This window comes from Crinia signifera, chromosome 2, assembly GCF_055691185.1.
Source record: "Crinia signifera chromosome 2, ASM5569118v1, whole genome shotgun sequence".
NCBI lineage: Eukaryota > Metazoa > Chordata > Amphibia > Anura > Myobatrachidae > Crinia > Crinia signifera.
The window spans coordinates 183,023,934-183,051,095 of NC_139218.1; positions in this window are offsets into that span (position 1 = coordinate 183,023,934).

Below are 27,162 nucleotides of genomic sequence, written 5' to 3' on the forward strand. Positions count from 1 at the left end.
GATAGTAGAGAATGGGAATCTTTTTCTTATTTGGCATTTGAGGGGGTATGATTGTACAAGGTATTGAGAAATGTTTAGTAAGGCTACAGTTCCTTTTAAAAGTGTAATGCGCCTGGGATCAACATACAACACAATCACATCATGGAGATAGTGACTTGCCTATAGTACTCTATAGTAGAGTATACTATAGTATGTAGTGCAAATGTGTTTGGGAAGTGCTGTGTTTTTGGACCTTGTTAAGGATGACTGACAGGACACATGGATACTTCCAGAAATACCTCTGCTTAATCTCTACTATGCAGTTCTGACTCTAGGGTAATTCAGTTATAGACAGTAACAGCTCTGGCTGTTCCTAAATTGTCCACCACAGCCAACCCGCCTTATGCCTGACTGCTTCACCGTTCTACTGGAGGAGTTGCTGCGAATACTGAATGATGCTGATACTTGAGCGTTTGGCTAGATACTTATAAAAAAGTACGCACAGGAAAAGGAGTGTCACTATGTGGTGCACCAGGAGAAATTACAGTAAAATATAACCTTTATTGTTTAATAGGTAAAAAGCATTAGCGAGATAAAAGACAAGATACATACAGATACAAACATTGAACATGTAAAAATAAAAAGGATATCACTATCCTCACGACGTGGGACTCCACTATTCCACTTATGGGGATTTTCAATTATCACTGTAATAGTATCAATTAAATGTGTATAATTTGTTGTATTTTATTAATACGTATGCGAGTTGTGGTATCTGATTGGGTTGATTGATAACAAGTCGTCTGTTTAAAAGGTCAGACTGCTATATGTCAGCTATGTCTGAAAAAGACCCACGGTCCTCTACTCAAACAGAAGAGTATTATATCATGGAGTGATATTATGCGCCAAATAACCACTGCACCTTGGCTAGTGGATTCTCACTGTGTTGGTGTACTGCGTCTGATGTTAACAGTACGCATTCACAGGCCGGGCGAATCGCCAGACGGTCTGTCAGCTCCGTGGATGACCGAGGTAGTCGGCAATGAACGCCGCTCGGTCAGTCACCGTGTCTATGCTGAGGATCGCAGGGCAGACATCATACGCCGCGTATCCAACAGCCGCACGCGGTGGTATGGCTGACCAAGTCCGGTCAGGTACCACTAAATATTTCGGTATCTCACAACAATTTTAAATACACATTTATCAAGTGGGGAAGGGAAAGTGGAGTCAAAACCACGAAGTGTGCGGTCGGCGCACGCTTCGCTATGGAGCTTCGTCAGGACCAACCTGAGTGGTACCTGAGAGCTCCTTAAATACCTGCAGATCATGAATATGCTAATTACTGGGGGCGTATCAGTTGCGATTGGAAAAACACATTATCTGATGGTGTGGAGGTACATTCAATAGAAGTTTGCTAGGTATGGGGCAAGGATAGATTGCATCTAGGTAGATCATCTGTATAGGGGGCCACATTCAAATCTATATTGACTAATATCACTCTATCCTGTGCGATTAAGTTCCCCCTACCCCTTCTCCCTCCATCTTTGTCTACAAGTTATGGTGGCCTAGTTCACCTTTCCTTAATCAGCACGGCACATTTGTGACTAATACATTTATCCTAAACTATTGACCTTTAATGACCTGGGTGTCTACACCAGGGAGCTCACAATATACCTGAAATCATGTCATTATTTCCCAATGCCACACCTGCACCTACCAGTTTCAGTTTAAGTCAGGAACTTAATGAGAGACAAAGTAATCTTAAAAAATGTTTGGAGAATATGTTGGTTAATGATTTAACCCAAATTGACACCACACAAGAAGATTGGGTCAATGATATGCATACGTTAAAAGCCACTTTGACTAAGCAGACTCGGACCTTCTGGAACAAGGCCACATTTGAAAATTACCTCAAGCAACAAATCTCACCAAGAGGTTTAAGACCTAAAGTGTTTCCTTCCTTTGAATTAGCCAGTGAGTCTCTCAAACAGGAATGGGAAAAGACACTGACAGCATGTTCATTCGGACTCATTAATATCCTAATAAAGCATGATGAAGTAATTCTCAATAAATGCACACAGGAAATAAACATGCTCAGTGATAAGTTGAAACAATTTGAAAATCTTGACAAGTTCCAAAGAACCTATCATAAGATCAAGACTGATCTAGAAAACATAGAGAAGGAGGTTGTAAGCCGCAAGAAAAACAAATTGCAAAGGGATCTCAATGATTTCCGTACCAATAGGGTTTACAAATGGAGTCAGAACAATAAGAGGAGACCCCTGAATAGCACCACAGGGTATACCACCTCTGATGTCGATTCATCAGATAATGAACACTCTGACTCAGCACAATCCATCAGAAATCGACGTGATTTTTTAGGAGTCAGTCCCAGGGATCTCAGAGAGAACCTGGGACGAGACCTAGGAGGACCAGGAGGGGAAAGAAAAGGCAAAAGGGGTCCAAGAGATTGGAGGGAGGATCGCAGAGAAGTCAGGCGGTACGAAAGATAACGCCGAGCGACTCCCTCAGAATCATTAATCTAACGGATCACCTACTAAATGATGCACAAACTTCTATCCTAAACAAGGGCCTTAGTTTTTCCCCCACACAAACCATAGACCGCTTTGAATACCAAAAAGACCTGAACCTGTATGTGAGGAAATTGTTGTTGAAGAAATTTTTTTCTGAAAAGGACTGATGATTCTTCCAGTACACAGGCCACATACACTGACTCTGACTCTACCCAATTGCACATAGATCAATTTTTTGACACTTGTGATATGGGTATCCTGGAGATCCTAGAAAACTTATCTGATGACAATCCGATGACAACATGTGAGGGAGACTCGCACACAGGAGCCCATGCCAACATACCTCCACTCAGGAAGAAGTCTGTATTTTTACCAGACTCTTCTATCTGTCCACAGGCAAAGGTGTACCTTGAGATGGTTAGCAAAGATCTGGACCTCATTGAACTCAACAAACAATCCTTTCATTTTGAGGACAATTTAAGTATGTCAGAGAGAGTAGCACTGCGGGAAATCAAGGAATGGAAGGATTCCATAATAAAACCCTCTGATAAAGGGGGTAATGTGGTATTATGGTCTAGAAACAAATACCAGAAAGAATTAGATCGCCAATTGGGGGACAGAGTTTGCTACAAGAAACTCACTTTCAACCCCACTGACAACTTTCTGGATATTTACCAAAAAATCTTGAATCAAGCAAGGGGTGAAGGAACGATTTCTAGAACCCAATATGACTTTTTACAAGTCAAATCTGTAAAGATTCCCACCCTGTACCTACTCCCCAAGGTGCATAAAAATGAGACAGATCCACCTGGGAGGCCCATCGTGTCAGGCATGGGAGGGTTAACTGAAAAGGCGAGTCAATTCGTCGATCACCATCTCAGAAGATTTGTTACAACCTTACCCTCCTATGTCAGGGACACGATGGATGTCCTTAACAAAATTCAGGATATAACACTGAACCCAGACACTTGGTTAATCACCTGTGACGTGGAGAGCCTGTATACCAGCATTATCCATCAGTATGGTATACAGGCATCCAAGTATTTTTTGAGTATGGACAAAGATACACCGCTCCACGATTTCATCATTCGACTATTACAGTTTGTATTGTCAAAGAACTATTTTGTGTGTGACGGTCAGTTCTTCCTCCAGGTGCAGGGGACTGTGATGGGGAGCACTTGTGCCCCCACGTATGCAAACCTGTACCTGGGGTGGTGGGAACGCGAGAGGGTCTTTACGGAAGAAAATGAAATCTACACCAGACACATATTGGTCTGGCTCAGATACATAGATGACCTACTCCTCATCTGGGAGGGTGACATTAAACTGTTTGAAAATTTTTGGGATCAACTTAACAATAACGAGTTGAATCTCACCTTTACCTACCATGCAAGCCAGAGAGAGGTTGAGTATCTTGACCTCCGAATAAACATCGAGGAAGATGGGTCAATAAGTACCGACATGTTCCGTAAAAAGACCTCTACTAACTCTCTACTACATCACGAGAGTGTGCATTTCCCACCAGTAATCAGGGGATTGCCCAAGGGGGAATATTTGCGCACCAAACGCAATTGCTCCAATACTGACACATACAAGAAAAGGGCTGACGAACTTGACATTCGGTTACTAAACAGAGGTTACAGTAAAACATCAGTTCGGAAAGCCAGAAGAGAGGTGTGTCAATACAAGAGGGAACAACTCCTGATACCCAAGAAAGAAACACCCATTCAGAATGAAAAGATACGGTTTGTGGGTACCTTCTGCAAAGAGTGGCAAGAAGTGCAGCATATCCTCAATAAACATCTGGACATTCTTAAAACCGATAAAGATCTTGAAAAAATCCTGGGAGACCATGTGGACACTAGCTGGAGGCGCAGCAAAAATTTAAAAGACATTTTGGTACATAGCCATTTGGAAAAAGAATCCACGATCAAAATAAAAAAGAAGGGCACTTTTAAATGTGGAACATGCAGATTCTGCATGTACATCACACCATGCAACAGCTACACCGACAAATTTGGCAGAACATGGAAAATACAGGACTACATCACATGCAAAACCGCAGGGATTATCTATAACCTAGAGTGTCCCTGCGGCAAGCATTACATTGGCAAAACCCGTAGACCCTTCAAGAAGAGGTTAGCGGAACATCTGCTTAGTATCAAGAATGCATCCAAGGATCAAACCAAATTCAAAACTCTGACACCAGTGGCTAGGCACTTCTTGAAACATCACCAGGGCATCCCCAATGGCCTGAAAGCATTTGGGATGACCAAGGTCACCTTGAACATACGCAGAGGGGATTGGGATAAAGAATTGTTTATCTGATTTTTCTAATGGGATCTATGTCTCCCAATGGCATCAATGAAGAAAACAACTATACTGTTTTCCTATAACATCCCTTCTTCTCGTCTTTCCAATCCCCGATATCTTCCTAGCATTAACATAATTTATATGTCCATAACTCAGTACTCAATCATCTCTTAATCCGGTAACAGCAATATTATTATTGTCATCATTATTTTCACACCCCAATAGTTTTTCCCGATTTTTTTCACTAAGTCTCCCCTTTTGTGTTTCACGTGTTAATTTCTCACTGGGGGGTAGATTTATTAAGCTCGGTGAAGTGATAAACTGTCTGGTTTTTATCACCGGCCAATCATCTCCTACCTGTCATTTTTCAAACCAAGCCTGTAACTTCACAGGTAGGAGCTGATTGGCTGGTGATAAAAACCAGACAGTTTATCACTTCACCGAGCTTAATAAATCTGCCCCTAAATGAGCCTTGCCATAAAGGCACACACCTATTGTCACTTTATTCTCATACCCCACCTCTCATGAACTATAAACACTACAACAATGTAGTGGATTGTTCTGACCTATTGCAATCACTAGCTGTGTGGCAAATACAGACACCAGAATTCTCCCTCTTTTTTCCTATCCACCAACCAATCACGTACTCTGCGACAATAGTCACGGCACATCATAATAATCTGGGAGCAGGGGCACATACCCCTAAACCCGCATACACTAAACTTTGGGACGATGACATGTCCCCTTCACACTGGATAATTCTAATTTTAATTTTATTTCAACCCAGTTAATTCCTTCAAACTATGACAATTTTTAGTTTTGAAAAGACACTTCAGAACTGTCCCCACATGTCCACTCATTTCGTCTGAACGCAGGGGAATAAGGGACACGGATTAACCAAATCGTTTACACATATTCTAAATCAATCTCAAAGAAACCTTTCCAAAAGGAATTTTGTCTTCTCTTTTCAATAAGTCAACATAATAGAGTTCAATATATGCTGAACGCATGGCGGGACATATTATTATTATTAAATATACACAACAATTTTTCTTTTCCTTTTAATGAGGAAAATACCCTTCACCATGACAACGCAACAACCTTAATGAACAGATAAAAATCTGGATGCAACCAATTGGCTGACATGTCATCAGCCCACACACATGCAGATACTCCTAGAATGGCGGCATGGGTACGTGCCCACCCGCCCGTGTATTCTCTGGGGGATGTGTGTCTAAATATATCACACATAACCCTGATTTGCACGGAGGATCTGGGCACACCCGGGGCTGCTATAATTTTTGTGTTATTTTCATACCATGATGAGTTTTGCCATAAAGAACTACCGCATCGTATTCAGTGTACTAACATGAAACCTATCTCTGCTTTGATATTAATAATAGAAATTATTTTTTCTTTTTCTCCAAGTCCTGTATATGACAGCTCTGCTGCAATCTATCCTTGCCCCATATCTAGCAAACTTCTATTGAATGTACCTCCACACCATCAGATAATGTGTTTTTCCAATCGCAACTGATACGCCCCCAGTAATTAGCATATTCATGATCTGCAGGTATTTAAGGAGCTCTCAGGTACCACTCAGGTTGGTCCTGACGAAGCTTCATAGCGAAGCGTGCGCCGACCGCACACTTCGTGGTTTTGACTCCACTTTCCCTTCCCCACTTGATAAATGTGTATTTAAAATTGTTGTGAGATACCGAAATATTTAGTGGTACCTGACCGGACTTGGTCAGCCATACCACCGCGTGCGGCTGTTGGATACGCGGCGTATGACGTCTGCCCTGCGATCCTCAGCATAGACACGGTGACTGACGAGCAGGATTCATTGCCGACTACCTCGGTCATCCACGGAGCTGACAGACCAGCTGGCGTCTGGCGATTCGCCCGGCCTGTGAATGCGTACTGTTAACATCAGACGCAGTACACCAACACAGTGAGAATCCACTAGCCAAGGTGCAGTGGTTATTTGGCGCATAATATCACTCCATGATATAATACTCTTCTGTTTGAGTAGAGGACCGTGGGTCTTTTTCAGACATAGCTGACATATAGCAGTCTGACCTTTTAAACAGACGACTTGTTATCAATCAACCCAATTAGATACCACAACTCGCATACGTATTAATAAAATACAACAAATTATACACATTTAATTGATACTATTACAGTGATAATTGAAAATCCCCATAAGTGGAATAGTGGAGTCCCACGTCGTGAGGATAGTGATATCCTTTTTATTTTTACATGTTCAATGTTTGTATCTGTGTCACACGTAGCCGCGACGGAGCACGGCGGGTACAGTACTCACCCGTCCGCGCCCGCCGCCGGCTAGCGTGTGCCGGCTCCGGTCTGTGGATTGCGGTCAGCGGCGGCTGGGGGTAGGGACGGCAGCAGGGGAGCGTCGGGTGTCGGCGTCCTTGTCTTTGGCGGCGCCGGGAGGCCGGCGTCGCCATCTTGGTTTAGGGCAGGGAGTGGATTGGTCCAGAGTGGAGGTCTCCTCCTCGTCCTGCGCTGGCAGCCAATGGCAGCCGCCCCCTGGGGATATAGGGGATCTGCCTAGGCTGCTCAGCGTCAGTGCAATGAGTCTTTGGAGTCATTTACAACTCCCAGCTGAGTCCCGGATCCCGGCTCTCTCTCCTGACTCTGGTGCCTTGCTCCCTGCATCCATCTACAAGGGAAGTTATCTCCTGACACCAATGCTGCAAGTCCTACCTAGCGCTTGTCCCTGCTCGTATCCCTGAACTACCCTGCACAGCATCCCGCTGTCTCCTTCAATAAAGTCATTCATTTCCATCATCTTTCAGTCTTCCGGATCCATTTCTTCTGTCATCAAAATCAACCTCTTTCCGGATCTTCCTCTTCTTATTTGTACTCTGGCTCCCCAAGTGTACGTCTCCAGAACTGCCTGCTCTTAAATATACCGTGCTGGACTTTATTATCAATTTACCCCTAACTGTCACTTAAAGAAGTATTTGAGTGAAGTTTATCATTTATGAAATCTGTTATTAAACCTGCTCGTTTCAACCCTTCTCCTCCTGGTCCGTCTCCGGCTCCTGTGCACCACACGACTTCATCCAGCCCTTTAGCCGTGCCCAGAACAACTCCAGCTGGTCCTCTCCATCCTCTAACCATTCCCACTGAACCATGGACCCATCTGTCGATGGACTTTATTTCCGAACTTCCTCCCTCAAAAGGTCATACTGCAATCTGGGTAGTGGTTGACCGATTCTCTAAAATGGTCCATTTCGTCCCACTGAAAGGTCTTCCATCTGCTCCAGTACTGGCTCAGCTATTCATCTCGACCATTTTTAAACTTCACGGGCTGCCCAAGGAGATTGTATCCGACCGCGGAGTACAGTTCGTTGCGAAGTTCTGGAGAGCTCTCTGTGCCGCTGTACAGGTCAAACTCAAGTTTTCCACTGCCTTTCATCCCCAGACCAACGGCCAGACAGAACGGGTGAATCAAGACTTGGAGGTCTTTATCCGACTGTTTGTTTCCTCTTCCCAAGATGACTGGGTGGACCTTCTCCCGTGGGCAGAATATATGCATAACAATTCTTATCACTCCTCCTCCGGAACCACCCCCTTCTTTACTGTATTCGGCAAACATCCACGATCTCCAGATTTCTCAGACTTATCCTCTTCCGAAGTTCCTGCAGCAACCACTTCATTACAACGCTTTGCTAAAATCTGGTCGGATGTCCACACCGCTCTCCTTAAATCTTCCGCCCGATACAAGAGGATGGCGGACAGGAAAAGAAGGGCAGCTCCCAGATTGAAAGTCGGAGACCGGGTATGGCTGTCTACCCGCCACATACGCCTTCGTCTGCCCTCTATGAAGCTGGCTCCCCGGTTTATTGGGCCTTTCCCTATCACCCAAGTCATTAATCCCGTCGCTTATAGACTCCAACTTCCTTCTTCCCTAAGGATTTCGAATTCCTTCCATGTGTCCCTTCTCAAGCCTTTAAGGTTGAACTCATATCAAAAGAAAATACCCAAACCGCCCAAGATTAACTCCGAAAAAGGGACTGAATTCGAAGTAAGACGCATCAAAGAACCTCGTTGCCGCAATTCTCGTACCCAGTATCTGGTGGAGTGGGTTGGTTTTGGCCCCGAAGAGAACTCTTGGGTGGATTCCATTGATTTGCACGCTCCAAAACTGATAAAGCAATTTCTCCAAAGAAATCCTCACAAGGTTCGTAGGTGCCCTGGGGTCACCCTGAAAAGGGGGGGTTCTGTCACACGTAGCCGCGACGGAGCGTGGCGGGTACAGTACTCACCCGTCCGCGCCCGCCGCCGTCTAGCATGTTCCTGCTCCGGTCTGTGGATTGCGGTCAGCGGCGGCTGGGGGTAGGGACGGCAGCAGGGGAGCGTCGGGTGTCGGCGTCCTTGTCTTTGGCGGCGCCGGGAGGCCGGCGTCGCCATCTTGGTTTAGGGCAGGGAGTGGATTGGTCCAGAGTGGAGGTCTTCTCCTCTTCCTGCGCTGGCAGCCAATGGCAGCCGCCCCCTGGGGATATAGGAGATCTGCCTAGGCTGCTCAGCATCAGTGCAATGAGTCTTTGGAGTCATTCACAACTCCCAGCTGAGTCCCGGATCCCGGCTCTCTCTCCTGACTCTGGTGCCTTGCTCCCTGCATCCATCTACAAGGGAAGTTATCTCCTGACACCAATGCTGCAAGTCCTACCTAGCGCTTGTCCCTGCTCGTATCTCTGAACTACCCTGCACAGCATCCCGCTGTCTCCTTCATTCAAGTCATTCATTTCCATCATCTTTCAGTCTTCCGGATCCATTTCTTCTGTCATCAAAATAAACCTCTTTCCGGATCTTCCTCTTCTTATATGTACTCTGGCTCCCCAAGTGTACGTCTCCAGAACTGCCTGCTCTTGACAAATACCGTGCTGGACTTTATTATTAATTTACCCCTAACTGTCACTTAAAGAAGTATTTGAGTGAAGTTTATCATTTATGAAATCTGTTATTAAACCTGCACGTTTAAACCCTTCTCCTCCTGGTCCGTCTCCGGCTCCTGTGCACCACACGACTTTATCCAGCCCTTTAGCCGTGACAATCTGTATGTATCTTGTCTTTTATCTCGCTAATGCTTTTTACCTATTAAACAATAAAGGTTATATTTTACTGTCATTTCTCCTGGTGCACCACATAGTGACACTCCTTTTCCTTTGCATACTCTAGTCTCTGACCAGTGTCCAGTGGTAGCACACCCCTACCATGATATATACATCTAGGTAGATCATCTGTATAGGGGGCCGCATTCAAATCTATATTGACTAATATCACTCTATCCTGTGCGATTAAGTTCCCCCTACCCCTTCTCCCTCCATCTTTGTTTATAAAAAAGTACTTTTGCAGCATAAATCTTAGTTTATTTTTATTGAAGAGTAGCAATGACACTGGCTGAGTCTAAAAGGTTGCTGCAGATGTCCTGTCTGATGCTAATTACAGTTTAAGACAAGCTGCTGGATTTTGCCAATTCTGCTGAGTAGGTCCAAACAGTGGGTCCCTAATGGAATTGAAGCTTGTGCAAGTAATAAGCAGTAGCCTGGTTACCTGAGTCACAGGTGCTATAGGATGCACTAAACTGAAATGTTTCTATAGGCTGTAACCGACAGAGCTGGGTAATGATAATGAGAATAGCGCCTGTTGCACCTAAGATGGCCTCTGTAACTGACAGTAATAATTTGTCTTACTACTGAACTAATCTTGACAGAGGCTGCGGATACTGCATTAAGACAATTTTGGAGAATGGGGCCAAGAAACTGGACCCCAGCAGGATCTGATCCAGAGCAGGACCCTCCCAGCTCTTCAATAGCGCCGCCCCTCCTCCGTCACTTGAAACCAAGATGGTGCCATCACGACAGCAGGGAGATGTCACTGTATGTATGTATGCCGCTGACTGTATGGTGCCGCTTGAAGCTGCGTCAAGAGCTGCTAACCAAGGTGAGAGAGGCAGGGCACAGTTTATTTGCTCATCCGGAGTTGAGGCTGTAATATCTGAAAGCCAGGCGGCAGCTGCGTGGTAGTTCCATCCCCGGCTGCTGTCACTCGTGCAGGGGAGCCGCAGGAAGCCCTTTCTGCCACTTTATCCAGGGGATACTTGGATATTACAAATTTTCTGGGCAAAAAAAAATTATTTTAGTTTATTTATTTACAGGAGCTCACTATCTCCACGTCTGCTCTCTTCAGCCATTAAGCCACGCCCCCCCCCCCCCCCACACACACACAGCAATTTATTAATGACAGAAGCAACCAAATTAGTTTACAGAGACTAGTAGTAGTAATTAGAGATGTGCACCGGCCACTTTTCGTGTTTTGGGTTTTGGGTTCAAATGGGTTTTGCCAAAACACCCCCTAAACGTTTTGGGTTTTGGGTTCTGATTTAAAACTGCTAAAATCGCAGAATTAGTTTGTTTTTTTACTTCTATGCTATTATTAACCTCAATATCATTCATTTCCACTCATTTCAAGTCTATTCTGAACACCTCACACCTCACAATAATGTATTTAGGGCAAAAGGTTGCACCAAAATTGCTGGATAACTATGCTAAGCCACATAAGTGTGCGGCACAAGCATGTGGCTCATCTAGGAGTGGCACTGCAGCAGCAGACAGGATGGCAGTTTGAAAAACGAGTGTAACAGGCGCTCAGAATTACTCCAATAATAAGTCCAATCACATCCTCAACCTACTGTTTACACTTCTTTCGGAGTATCGGGATAACTTCAAAGAGGCAGCTATCCAGGAGGCGGGTGGTGAGATCCTAAGTGCAGTCGTAAATCCCTTGTTTTTAATCACAGTATTGTGATGATATGCTTGTTTTTAATTTTGTCATGTGAGTGCAATGTAGAAATAAAACCTTTTCCAAATGTTTAGAGGTCTTGCTCTACTGGCTATTTCTTGTTTTAGCCAAACTTCCGTGAGCTTTTGTGTGGATAAAACACTAGAGACTAGAAACTAACTTATGGACTGAAAGGACTTATATTGACATCCTACACTAACAGTGTAAGTGATTGGACTTATTATTGTAGTAATTCTGAGCGCCTGTTACACTTTATAATTTTGTGTTTTGTGAATCTCTTGTGGGAAGGGTTAGTCAAACCATCCCCATCAAGTGTTGTGCAGCTCGGATCATCCAGCGTAAGTGGTATAGAGGTATTGTAAATTTAGTTTGAAAAACTAGGCCCGAAAAAGGCCCCTATCTGGCTTGATCGTGTTTACGATGTGCAGCTGAGGAGCAGTGGGCGTTTCGTGCAGCACTGACTTGTTCTGCAAGTGTGTAACTGTTTTTATCAGTTTAATATCTAAAAAGACCCCTATCTGGCTTGATTGTGTTATAATAAATCAATTAATTAATCAACTCTAGGATTATTACCAGTCATCTCTCCATATTGCCTAATGGGTGGAGGGGAGGGGGGTAATTAATTATTTCCACTGTCAAGAATACCAACAGTTATATACATTGAAACTAAAGACAAGTGCACCAGTTACCCCATGAATGACTCTAGGTGTGGGACTAATGAATGGTGATGGCTTGATCGTGTTTTTTAATTTGATAATTTTTATTGAAAGTTTTGACAATAAGAACAAACAAGCAAAGCGACCGGACGTAATAGTTATGGCAGTGTGCACATGCATGAAAAAGATATATCATACATTAACAGTTTCGTACAAAAAGGCAGATATAGAGAAAAAAAATATGTACATATTTCCAGGATTAGCAGTATAGCACGGTGTATTGCATTCTGTGTAGAAGTAAGGCCAATGCCCGAAGGCGCCATTCAGGAAGAAGGGAATATAGCAAAAGAGTCCTATGTATCACAGTTGACAAATATGACCGTTTCGCATCCATTATAATTAAAAGGCATTCATATCATACAAAAGCCACACACTATGAAAGAGAAAAAGAATATTAGATGTCCAGCCACAAAGCAGCCTAAATCTACATATCCCCAACTAACAAATCAAAATCCCAAAAACCCAAAGCAAACCTCCCCATAACCCCCCACCCTGTATGACCTAACCCCAACCTAGGTATACCCCCCTACCCTCATAACTATACTATCTAAGATGTTCCCCCCACCCATCCCATCTATACTACTATCACTAAAAGGGAATAAATTAGTGGCTTCCATCTTATATAAGCTAGGCTAGCCTACAAGTCCTAATTTACCCCTACCTCCCAGCCCACCCCTACTTCCTATGCTACAATATCTCCGCCCCCCCCCCCCCCCCAAGCCCACCTACCTACCTCCCCCCCCCCCATATGGGATAGAAATGGATAAGGGACACATGGACTGATAGGGTGATGTGTACAGTCACATGATAAGTATTAACAGGATATACCAGCAACCTCATAACTAAATGAGCTTAAAGGAGGTTAATTTCAGGATATTATAAGTATATACCAGGGACAGTGGACCAAAATCTCCCCTCCACCATCATATGAAATGACAGTGCGCCCGTCATATATAAATTGTAGTGTATTGTCACACAGTATACATTGAAGAGGATCTACGGCAAGGGTAGAAACAGGATATACACATTAATAAGAAACAATAATAATAATGCTACAAGAAACGGATATGAACGGTGAAATGAATATCCTAAAGGGCAATATAGGATATAGCATTAGTCCAGCCAGTCTTCAAGTCCAAATAGTAAAGTAGAAGTGACACTAAGGAGCCTGCCCCCAGCATCACAAGAATAACCTGGGCAGTGACAGTATAAAGCTGTCCGCAGGAGCAGCAAATATGACCAGAGTTTCAGGAGACTCTCATCCATCCAGGGGTGTATAAACTGGTATAGATAGTAGATAAAACAGGATTTTCGTAGCTTCATGCTAATATGAATAAGCAAATTTGGGGATCCCAACAGAGCCAGCAGTAGTATAATTTGGGGTTTAGGGGAAGCAGTGACACCGTCGGTATGTGCAGGAGTAGTGCAGCAAGTATCCTCAAGCTTCTGCAAAATCACAGGTGTACATATGAGAATAGAATCAGACAGATCACCCTTAGCAACCCCGGCACACTGCACAGGAGTGGCGACAGGTGACAGGATATCCTCCTGCATGCCAGCAATCTGGTGAAGAAGTCTTTCTGTAGAGGCATGAATGGCCTGTAGTATTAATTGCACAGAAGATTCCATGTTCCTTCAGTGAAAGAATGGATACCAGGGGTGGCTAGCACACCCCACAGCAGCTACAAATTGAATATCCTCAATGACTCACAGCCTAAATGATGCTGCCCCACTTACCCCAACAGAAAAAAAAAAATTACACCATCCAGGCTTTAAGCCACGGACAGCTTGGTGGCAGGATTGTGGTTGCAGCAGTCCCCAGACTGTTTCATATCGCTGTCCGGGCCCAAAATGGCGGCAGATATAGCCCCTCCAATCCACCAGCTGCAGCGATGCCGGGGGTAAGCGTCACCTCTCTCCTGCAGTCTCCCGCCCTCCGCGCAAGGCACCGCTATAAGAGGAGGATAGAGTCCCTGCCGATAATCAAGGCCGCCGCAGCAGCCAGGCTGAGGGAGATGGAGACGAGGTCTCAAGATGGCGGCTGGAATAGAGAATGCCCGCAGTGCAGGAGATCCAGCCAGCTAACACAGCCACCACAAGTCGCCGAGAGAACAGCGGGTGGCTCAATGGGTACAGGAAATACTATGGAGGGTGAGCCGCATGGGGTGAGTAGTCCACTGTCTCCAGAGCAGGATTTTTAACCAGGATGATACTGGAGCTCACACTTCACGTCTCCTCTCGGAAGCTTGGCCAAATTACGCCCCCTGCTTGATCGTGTTTACCTCCAGCCGAGGATCAGCAGGCGATTGGTTCAGCACTGAGTTGGTCTGCGATTGTGCTGTGCTGTGTATCTGTTTTTATCAGTTTCATATCTAATAAGACCACTATTTGGCTTGATCGTGTTGTTTACCACCAGCCGAGGAGTAGTGGTCAATTCGGCAGCCTTCTGCAGGCAGTGGCAGAAACGCTCCTGTCACTTAGGCCATCTTCTGACGGCATCTGGTTGTGTGATGCAGGGTGAGAGCTGCAGTGGCCGACTCCCAGAATAATGCAGGGTGAGAGCTGTAGTGGCAGACCCAGATTAATGCAGGGTGAGAGCTGCAGTGGCAGACTCCCAGAATTAATGTAGGGTGAGAGCTGCAGTGGCAGACTCCCAGATTAATGCGGGGTGAGAGCAGCAGTGGCAGAATCCCAGAATTAATGCAGGGTGAGAGCGGCAGTGGCAGAATCCCAGAATTAATGCAGGGTGAGAGCTGCAGTGGCAGATTCCCAGATTAATGCAGGTTGAGAGCTGCAGTGGCAAACTCCCAGATTAATGCAGGGTGAGAGCTGCAAGTCCACTTATCACTGTCAAGAACGCAGTTGTATGCATTGAAAAGACAAGTCCCACATATGAATGACTCTCATCAGTAGGATTAATGAATGGTGATGCAAATTGTCCTTGAGCCCTCCCACCCACCATTATGTTGCGAAAATAGGACATGCACACTTTAACAAACCAAACATTTCAGAGACAGGGTCTACAAAACTGTGGCTGAAATGATTGGATTGTTTGGGCCCCCACACAAAAAAAATCATAATATCTCCCTATATAAACTGGCTCTACAGCGACATGATGTCATTGTCACTCGTCATCCTCCTCCTCCTCTGATTCATTGCCCCCTTCAGTGTATCACAGATTATCAATTCGTCCCCACTGGACTCCACAATCACAAACCACAATAATCTCCTGACCAGCAGGTCTTTGCACCTATGTAGACTTGTGTCCGCCAGAAACAGAGACACAACATACGCTTTAAACCGAGGATCGAGCAAGGTGGCCAGAAAGTATTCCTCTGACTTTAACATACATCATACATCTGATTGCTTTGAGAAAGCCGCTGAGACAATAAAGCAGATGGGAAAACGTGTCAGCACCATCAGAAATATCGAAATTCCAACACCTTTCAGATATACCTCATCACTTACTAAGAACCTGAAGTGGACACGGCACCTGAACTTTAAACTCCAAGAGGCTCCGGATAAAGCTGCATACCATTGGTAATTCAGAACCAGCAGCTGGGAGAAGAGGGTTCCACAACCTGTGTCAACACTGAAGGTAATGAATGTCTGGCCAGACATAAAAAGACGAATACTAAATGAAATGCATGCCTATTGGTTATACTAATTATACTAACAAATAGTATCTGCAGAGACTTGCAAGCCAATATCTATACCGCATTTATGTATGCATATCCTTAAAAAGGGACTAACATCATCTGCATAACATCGCTTGATCGCAATACTAACTCTACCCAGCTGGGGGCGCATTTGACCCATTATTGGTATTATCCTATGAGGATCAGTGAGATTTTTAATCAATAAGGCGGACTGTGACATTGTATTTATTTGTATTGTATCTCATATTATTTATTCTTCTTTTTATATATTTTTTATATTTTATAATTCAATTCCCTTATTTAATCAATACCTCAACCCCTGCACAGTTTTGTTTTGTGTCGTCTGTCTGTACCCTGTGTCGAGGAGTTTGAGCACCTCCCCACAAAACAGCAGCAGTTGGTTGTAGGATTAAAACCTGTTTTATAATTAACCCCTTCCCGACATTTGACGTACATTTACGTCATGGCCGGGAGGTACTTCCCGACACATGGCATAAATGTACGTCATGAGTTTAAACTGTCACTGCGTCTCGAGACGCAGTGACAGAGGGACGATGTCTGCTGTCCCTAAAAGCAGACATGTCCCTGCATGCCCAGGGGGGGCTGCGATGCCGCCCCCCCGTCGGCGATCGCTGTGATTGGCTGTTCAGTGTGAACAGCCATTCACAGCGTTTTCCTGTGTTACCAGCGAATCAGACGCTCGGTAACACAGGTGTCAATCACCGCCGGGCGTCAGGGGGCATGAGGGGGTCATCGGTGACGATGACACCTCACCCCACCCTCACCCCACCTGCCCCCAAGGCTGTGATTGGTCCGTGGGACCCACGGACCAATCACAGCCAAGGCGCGACATTTAAACTGACGGTGACTGCGCTGCAGACGCCATTCCGGTCTGGAATAGCGTGCAGAACGGTCACCGTGCCTGCCTGCCGTGAATACCGACCTGATCCTTGCTAATACTTACCTGATCCTTGCAAATACCTTACCTGATCACCTTATCACTGCTTGTAGCGTGCTGGACGCTTCCTGGATCTGACTTCCTGAGACTTCCTGCTGCTGCTGCAGTGTGATAGAGAGATAGAGAGATAGAGAGAGAGATAGAGAGAGATAGAGAGAGATAGAGAGATAGTGACAGAGAGAGCTATATTTTGTGTCTGCTACCCCCCCTTTTTGGGGGTGCAGGGGTTTTCTATATATAAATAACTGTCAGTGCTGCTGCTGCAGTGTCATACAGTGATAGATAGTGATAGATAGTGATAGATAGTGAGAGGTAGAGAGATAGAGAGATTTGTGTCTGCTACCCCCCCTTTTTGGGGGTGCAGGGGTTTTATTTTATATATATAACTGTCAGTGCTGCTGCTGCAGTGTCATAGAGTGATAGATAGTGATAGATAGTGAGAGATAGAGAGATAGAGAGAGATAGTGACAGAGAGTGATAGAGAGTGTATATTTTGTGTCTGCTACCCCCCCTTTTTGGGGGTGCAGTTTTTTTTTATACATATAACTGTCAGTGCTGCTGCTGCAGTGTCCTAGAGTGATAGATAGTGAGAGATAGTGAGAGATAGAGAGATAGAGAGAGATAGTGACAGAGAGTGATAGAGAGTGTATATTTTGTGTCTGCTACCCCCCCTTTTGTGCTGATCAGTATATCTGTGCTGATCAGCAACTTTTTGGGGGCGCAGAGGTTTTTTTTTTATATATATACCTGTCAGTTGCTGCCAGTTGCACTGTCAGTTGCACCAAAGGTTGTGCACCTGCTGTCCCTCACTGGTAATCAGTGTCGCATCACTGATCACCTTTTTTTTTTTTTGTGAGTGCTGTGGGGTCTTTTTTTAATTTTTTTTTTACACACACTGATTTTGTGGGTGTCCTGTGGCCACTGTGCGCCGATCAGTGACGTACATCACTGATCAGCTTTTTCGGCACAGGGTTGATCAATTTTTTTTTTTTTTTTGATCAGATTCCTGTTGCCTTTGAGCGCTGTTCAGTGACAGACGTTACTGACCAACATCTGTGCTCAATTTTTGGCGCAGGACCTTTTTTTTTTTTTTTTAACCCCTTCAATTTTTTATTTTTAACCCCTTCATTTTTTTTTTTTTAATTGGTATAAAGTATTTTTTTTTTTCTGCACCACATACACACTACACACTACATACCCCCCGGATTGAAATAAAGTTTGTACCCCCCCCTACACTATACACGTGTTGAAACATTTCACTACCAGTAACACAAAAATAAAAATGGCATCCCAAATGTCCTCCCAAATGTCCTCCCAAATGTCCTCCCAGTCATCCAGGAGAATGTATTCAGTGGAGGAGGCATATGCCATGCTTGCCTCTGACTCTGACACAGGCAGTGATGCAAGCGGGGAATTTGAAGGATTCGTCTTAAGCTCCTCTTCCTCCTCTGGTGATGAGGGACCCCCTCAAAGACGCCCCCGTAGATCAGCTGAGTTTCCCCCCCTAATAATTGATCTAGTATGGACCCCACCACCAGACAATTTTGAGCCCCAGGTTCCTGAGTTTTTGGCCATGCCAGGAATCCAATTTGATTCCACAGGTCTCAGAGAAATTGACTTTTTCAAATTATTTTTCTCTGATGATTTTATAAATTTAATGGTGGACCAAACTAATTTATATGCCCAGCAGTTTATTGCTCAAAACCCCACGTCATCATTTGCTAGGTGGACCCCTGTAGATGCAGTAGAGATGATGACGTTTTGGGGTCTGGTGTTTCATATGGGCATAGTAAAAAAGCCAGAAATTAGGCAATATTGGAGTACAGATGTTCTGTACAGTACTCCATTTTACCGTATGGCCATGCCCCGGACTCGATTTGAGACAATTCTTAAATTTATACATTACACCGATAATGCACAGTGCCCACCCAGAGATGATCCCACCTTTGACCGGCTATTCAAAGTCAGGCCGGTCATTGATCATTTCAGTGCCAAATTTGAAGAGGTGTACATCCCTGAAAAATTTATTTGTATCGACGAGTCCCTTATACATTTTAAAGGAAGGGTTAAATTCCGCCAGTACCTTCCCAGTAAGAGGGCAAGGTATGGCATAAAAATGTATAAACTGTGTGAAAGCACCTCAGGGTACACCCACAGGTTTAGGGTTTATGAAGGGAAGGATTCAAGAATTGAACCGCCAGAATGCCCCCCCTCCCTCGTAGGTGTTAGTGGGAAAATTGTCTGGGATTTAGTGCACCCCTTCCTGGATAAAGGTTATCACCTCTATGTGGATAACTTTTACACTAGCATCCCCCTGTTTAAGGCCCTTGGTTCAAGAGGTACAGCAGCTTGCGGTACTGTGCGCAAGAACCAAAGAGGCCTCCCAAAAACGCACATTGCCCAAGTAATGAGAAGGGGTGAAAGCAGGGGAATATGCAACGAAAATATGTTGTTGGTCAAATATAAGGACAAGAGGGATGTCCTTATACTGACAACAATTCACGGAGACAGTACCACCTCCGTCCCTGTACGAGGTACCAGTACCCACACCTCAAAACCTAATTGTATCCTGGATTACAATAGGTACATGGGCGGAGTGGATCTTTCAGATCAGGTACTGAAGCCGTACAGTGCCCTGCGGAAAACAAAAATCTGGTACAAGAAGGTGGCCGTGTATATCATCCAGATGGCACTGTATAACACTTACGTGCTATTCCGTTCTACCGGCCAGAGGGGGACATTTATGCACTTTCAAGAGGAAGTCATAAAGGGCCTAATATTTGGGAACCAGCAGGCAGAGGGCCCCAGTACTTCTAGTACTGGCCCCCGTATTGTACCAGGGCAGCATTTTCCTGATGAAATCCCCTCCACTGGAAAAAAGGGCAGGACACAAAAAAGGTGCAAAGTTTGCTATAAAAAGGGAATAAGAAAGCAAACTATTTTCCAGTGTGACACTTGCCCCGACAAACCCGGCCTATGTATAAAGGAGTGTTTTAAAATATACCACACATCTATGGAATATTAGGTTCATAATTTCACCGTGCTTCGGGGGTCTTGCTAATGCCACATAGCACCCACCATTCATTCCACCAGAATCTGAGCCGCAAAATCCAAAAATCACTCCTTCCCTTCTGAGTCCTGCCATGCACCCAACTGGTATTTTTTGGTCACATGTGAGGCATTGCCGTACTCGGGAGAAATTGGGGCACAGATTTTGGGGTGCTTTGTCTCCTTCATTCCTTGTGAAAATGAAAAATTTTGAGCCAGAACTGCATTTTTGTGTAAAAAAATGTAATTTTTCATGTTCACTGCCCAGTTTTATCAAAATTGGTGAAACCCCTGGGGGTTTGAAATGTACACTATACCCCTAGATGAATTCCCTGAGGGGTGTAGTTTGCAAAATGGGGTCACTTGTGGGGGGGTTCCACTGTATTGGTGCTTTGGGGGTCTTGCTAATGCGACATAGCACCCACCATCATTCCACCAGAATTTGTGCTGCAAAATCCAAATATCACTCCTTCCCTTCTGAGTCCTGCCACTTTTTGGTCACACATGAGGCATTGCCGTACTCGGGAGAAATTGGGGCACAGATTTTGGGGTGCTTTGTCTCCTTCATTCCTTCTGAAAATGAAAAATTTTGAGCCAGAACTGCATTTTTGTGTAAAAAAATGTAATTTTTCATTTTCACTGCCCACTTGTATCAAAATTGGTGAAACCCCTGGGGGTTTGAAATGTACACTATACCCCTAGATGAATTCCCTGAGGGGTGTAGTTTGCAAAATGGGGTGACTTGTGGGGGGGTTCCACTGTATTGGTGCAACATAGCACCCACCATTCATTCCACCAGAATCTGTGCTGCAAAATCCAAAAATCACTCCTTCCCTTTTGAGTCCTGCCATGCACCCAACTGGTATTTTTTGGTCACATGTGAGGCATTGCCGTACTCGGGAGAAATTGGGGCACAGATTTTGGGGTGCTTTTTCTCCTTCATACCTTCTGAAAATGAAAAATTTTGAGCCAGAACTGCATTTTTGTGTAAAAAATGTAATTTTTCATGTTCACTGCCCACTTGTATCAAAATTGGTGAAACCCCTGGGGGTTTGAAATGTACACTATACCCCTAGATGAATTCCCTGAGGGGTGTAGTTTGCAAAATGGGGTCACTTGTGGGGGGGTTCCACTGTATTGGTGCTTGGGGGGTCTTGCTAATGCGACATAGCACCCACCAAAATTCCACCAGAATCTGAGCTGCAAAATCCAAAAATCACTCCTTCCCTTCTGAGTCCTGCCATGCACCCAAATGGTATTTTTTGGTCACATGTGAGGCATTGCCGTACTCGGGAGAAATTGGGGCACAGATTTTGGGGTGCTTTGTCTCCTTCATACCTTCTGAAAATGAAAAATTTTGAGCCAGAACTGCATTTTTGTGTAAAAAAATGTAATTTTTCATTTTCACTGCCCACTTGTATCAAAATTGGTGAAACCCCTGGGGGTTTGAAATGTACACTATACCCCTAGATGAATTCCCTGAGGGGTGTACTTTGCAAAATGGGGTGACTTGTGGGGGGGTTCCACTGTATTGGTGCAACATAGCACCCACCATTCATTCCACCAAAATCTGTGCTGCAAAATCCAAAAATCACTCCTTCCGTTCTGAGTCCTGCCATGCACCCAACTGGTATTTTTTGGTCACATGTGAGGCATTTCCGTACTCGGGAGAAATTGGGGCACAGATTTTGGGGTGCTTTTTCTCCTTCATACCTTCTGAAAATGAAAAATTTTGAGCCAGAACTGCATTTTTGTGTAAAAAAATGTAATTTTTCATTTTCACTGCCCACTTGTATCAAAATTGGTGAAACCCCTGGGGGTTTGAAATGTACACTATACCCCTAGATGAATTCCCTGAGGGGTGTAGTTTTCAAAATGGGGTGACTTGTGGGGGGGTTCCACTGTATTGGTGCTTGGGGGGTCTTGCTAATGCGACATAGCACCCACCAAAATTCCACCAGAATCTGAGCCGCAAAATCCAAAAATCACTCCTTCCGTTCTGAGTCCTGCCATGCACCCAACTGGTATTTTTTGGTCACATGTGAGGCATTTCCGTACTCGGGAGAAATTGGGGCACATATATTGGGGTGCTTTTTCTCCTTCATACCTTCTGAAAATGAAAAATTTTGAGCCAGAACTGCATTTTTGTGTAAAAAAATGTAATTTTTCATTTTCACTGCCCACTTGTATCAAAATTGGTGAAACCCCTGGGGGTTTGAAATGTACACTATACCCCTAGATGAATTCCCTGAGGGGTGTAGTTTTCAAAATGGGGTGACTTGTGGGGGGGTTCCACTGTATTGGTGCTTGGGGGGTCTTGCTAATGCGACATAGCACCCACCAAAATTCCACCAGAATCTGAGCCGCAAAATCCAAAAATCACTCCTTCCGTTCTGAGTCCTGCCATGCACCCAACTGGTATTTTTTGGTCACATGTGAGGCATTTCCGTACTCGGGAGAAATTGGGGCACATATTTTGGGGTGCTTTTTCTCCTTCATACCTTCTGAAAATGAAAAATTTTGAGCCAGAACTGCATTTTTGTGTAAAAAAATGTAATTTTTCATTTTCACTGCCCACTTGTATCAAAATTGGTGAAACCCCTGGGGGTTTGAAATGTACACTATACCCCTAGATGAATTCCCTGAGGGGTGTACTTTGCAAAATGGGGTGACTTGTGGGGGGGTTCCACTGTATTGGTGCAACATAGCACCCACCATTCATTCCACCAGAATCTGTGCTGCAAAATCCAAAAATCACTCCTTCCCTTCTGAGTCCTGCCATGCACCCAACTGGTATTTTTTGGTCACATGTGAGGCATTGCCGTACTCGGGAGAAATTGGGGCACAGATTTTGGGGTGCTTTTTCTCCTTCATACCTTCTGAAAATGAAAAATTTTGAGCCAGAACTGCATTTTTGTGTAAAAAAATGTAATTTTTCATTTTCACTGCCCACTTGTATCAAAATTGGTGAAACCCCTGGGGGTTTGAAATGTACACTATACCCCTAGATGAATTCCCTGAGGGGTGTAGTTTTCAAAATGGGGTGACTTGTGGGGGGGTTCCACTGTATTGGTGCTTTGGGGGTCTTGCTAATGCGACATAGCACCCACCAAAATTCCACCAGAATCTGAGCTGCAAAATCCAAAAATCACTCCTTCCCTTCTGAGTCCTGCCATGCACCCAACTGGTATTTTTTGGTCACATGTGAGGCATTGCCGTACTCGGGAGAAATTGGGGCACAGATTTTGGGGTGCTTTGTCTCCTTCATACCTTCTGAAAATGACAAATTTGGAGCCAGAACTGTATTTTTGTGTAAAAAAAATAATTTTTCATTTTCACTGCCCAGTTGTACCACAATTGGTGAAACCCCTGGGGGTTTGAAATGTACACTATACCCCTAGATGAATTCCCTGAGGGGTGTAGTTTGCAAAATGGGGTCACTTGTGGGGGGGTTCCTAACTTTTAGCATCTTATGGTGCCTAGAAACCTACATGGTGCCTAAAAAATAATCTCATAAAAAGGAGGCTCCAAAATCAAGTAGGTGCTCCTTCTATTATGAAGCCTGTGGTTTGGTCACCGTGCACACTAGGGCCACATATAGGATATTTATGAAAACAAAAGAATTGGGGGAATCAATTTTCAGTCACATTTCTCTAGTAAAATGTACTGTGTTCCTTAGAAAAATGTATTAAAATTGCAAATCTGCAAAAAAAAAGAAATTTTGAAATTTCACCTACACTTTGTTTTAATTCCTGTGAAACACCTAAAGGGTTAACAAACTTCCAAAATGCTGTTTTGAATACTGTGAGGGGTGCAGTTTTTGAAATGGCATCATTTATGGGGGTGTCTCACATACAAGTCCCTCAAAGTCACATCAGAACTGAACTGGTCCCTAAAAAAATCAGTGTTTGAAATTTTCTTGAAAATTTGAGAATTTGCTATTCATATTGTAAGCCTCCTAGTGTCCCAAAAAATTAAAAGGAAGTTGAAATAATGATGTCAACATAAAGTAGACATATGGTCTGTGTTAGTTATTCACTATTTTGAGTGGTAAGATTATTTGTCTCACAAGCAGAAAATTTAACATTTTGCAAATCGCTAAATTTTCCATTTTTTCACGATATTTTGGTATTTTTCACAAAAAAACACAGACTGTATCGACCCAAATTTACCACTAATTTGAAGTACAATGTGTCACGAAAAAACAATCTCAAAATCACTGGGATAAGTAAAAGCAAAAAAAAGTTATCCCCACTTAAGTGAGACATGTCAGATTTGAAAAAAAGGGCTCTGTCAGGAACGCAAAAACTGGCTCTGTCAGGAAGGGGTTAAAAAGTGTGTTTCATTTGATACAAAGCGCCAGACTTTTTTCTGTCTTTCTGACTTTGACAGACTGACCACCCTTGTATACTGGCAATGCGTATGGAGGGCTTCATCCACAAGAGTGACATGCTTTGCGGAATCGCTACACTTTAGCTCCTCCTTCACTTTCTCCAGCTGCTTTTGCAACAGCCTGATCAGGGGAATCACCTGACTAATGCTGGCAGTGTCGGAACTGACTTCATCCTCTGCAGCATATAGAGGGTGGAGTACCAGCATGTCACCACCTCTTGTTTTAGCTGATGGCAGGGCAGGTTGTGGAGTTTTTCCTCCCACTCCAGCCTTCGGCAGGCAGTGGCAGAATGACGATAATGTCTGCAAATTTTGCGGGCCACTGCAAGCATCTCCTACACGCTCCTGTCATTTTTGATGAAATGCTGCACCACCAAATTTATTGTGTGAGCAAAACATGGCACATGCTGGAAATTGCCCATGTGTAATGCCCGCACAATGTTACTGACATTGTCTGACACCACAAATTCCCAGAGTCTAATCGGCGTAAGCCACTGGGAGATGACTTCCCTCAGTTTCTCTAAGAGGTTGTTGGTGTTGTGCCTCTTCCCGAAACCGGTGATACAAAGCGTAGCCTGCCTTGGAAGGAGCCATCGTGCAAGAAATGCTGCTGCTGCAGAAGGTGATGCATCTACCCAGTGGTGTGTCACAGTCATATAGTCCTTACTTTTCCCTGGTCCACTTTTCCACATGTCCGTAGTTAAGTGGACAGTGGGTACAGACGCATTTTTCAAGGCACTGAGGACACTTTTTCTGATGTCCCTGTACATCGCGGGTATCGCCTGCCTAGTGAAGTGAAATCTAGACGGGGTTTGGTACTGGGGACACAATGCCTCCATAAACCGTCTAAACCCCACTCCACTGATGGCTGACACCGGACACACATCAAACAACAACATAGCTGTCAAGGCCACAGTTATCCACTTTGCCATAGTATGACTGCTGTCGTATTTGGTCCTCATGGCAAACCACTTTTGGACGGTCAACTGCTTAGTAAAATACATAGTGATCTTACGACTTCCCCTCTCAGATGATGACCGACTCCCTGCAGCAGCAGTATTAGGCGTAGCGCTGCAGGATCCTCCGGAGGAATCTCGGATAGAAGAGGAGTCAGTCATGCTGGTGCCATGGCCTGCAGGACTCCCCCATATCCGGATCAAGGAGGATTTTGACGAGGAGGGCGTTGGTGGTGTGCTTTTCAGGACCAAGGGATTTAGTTGTCCCTGGACTGCTAGCCATAGTTCCTGAACTAAACACTGATTTATGAAGATTTCCCAGGTGACATATAAGGGAGGATGTCCCTAGGTGGGCAAGATCCTTACTCCTGCTTATTGGAGCTTTACATAAGGTACATATGGCAATACATACGTTGTCCGGATTCGGAAAAAAAATTCCAGACCGAAGAGGTGGATTTATTGGTCCTCTGCCCAGGCATGACAATGGGCTTTTTCATCCAATGGACAACAACTCCCCCCCCCTCCCCCACGGTGCCTCATTCCCCCTGGTGCCTCATTTTAGCAAACCACCTCTGCATCCTCCTCGTCAACTTCCACCAGCTACATCAATATCCTCCTCCTGTTGTACAACATCAACTTCATTATTACAATCTGGAACTAGACTGTGGGTGATCCTTCCAGCATATGCAGAGGGCATACTGCAAATGGTGGATGGAGCCACCTCTTCACGTACAGTGATGGGAAGGTCCGGCATCACAACCACCGACACCCTTCGACTCTCCTTGGGGATTTGGGATATGTCTTTAAAAGGCAGAGTTGTTTTCTGAGTTTTTTTACTCTGTGTCAGCCTAACTCTCTTAAATGTACTATAGGGTGGGGGGAGAGGAGGAGGACTTTAATCGTCATGTGAAGCTGAACCACTAGTCATGAAATTAGGCCATGGCCTTAGCTGTTCCTTGCCACTCTGTGTCATGAATGGCATATTGGCAAGTTTATGTTTCTCTTCCAATGATTTACATTTACTTTTTCAAATCCTTCTACGGAACTTTGGTTTCCATTTTACATGCCCTCTGCTTTCACACTGGGCATCGGCCTTGGCAGACGACATTAATGGCATTACATTGTCTATGTCATGACTAGAGGCAGCAGCTTCAGAACTATGAGGAAGTTAATCTTCATCTTTCCCTATTTTTTATCCTCCATATTTTCAATCTCATTATATTTGTGGAGTTATGTCAGCACCACTGGAGTGCAATTATATACATCAATAAGTATTCACCAGCAGGCAGGTATTACAGATACGGCAGGCAGGTATTACAGATACGGCTGAACTAGGCACCAGACAGGTAGATACAGCAGTACTAGGCACCAGACAGGTAGATACAGCAGTACTAGGCACCAGACAGGTAGATAGATACAGCAGTACTAGGCACCAGACAGGTAGATACGGCAGTACTAGGCACCAGACAGGTAGATACGGCAGTTCTAGGCACCAGACAGGTAGATACGGCAATACTAGGCACCAGACAGGTAGATACAGCAGTACTAGGCACCAGACAGATAGATAGTTATATATGGCAATAGTAGGCACCAGACAGGTAGATAAGGCAGAACTAGTCACCAGACTGGTAGATACAGGGGTACAAGGCACCAAACAGGTAGTTAAGGGAGTACTAGGCACCAGACAGGTAGATAGTTAGATACGGCAGTACTAGGCAGCAGACAGGTAGATACAGCAGTACTAGGCACCAGACAGGTAGATACAGGGGT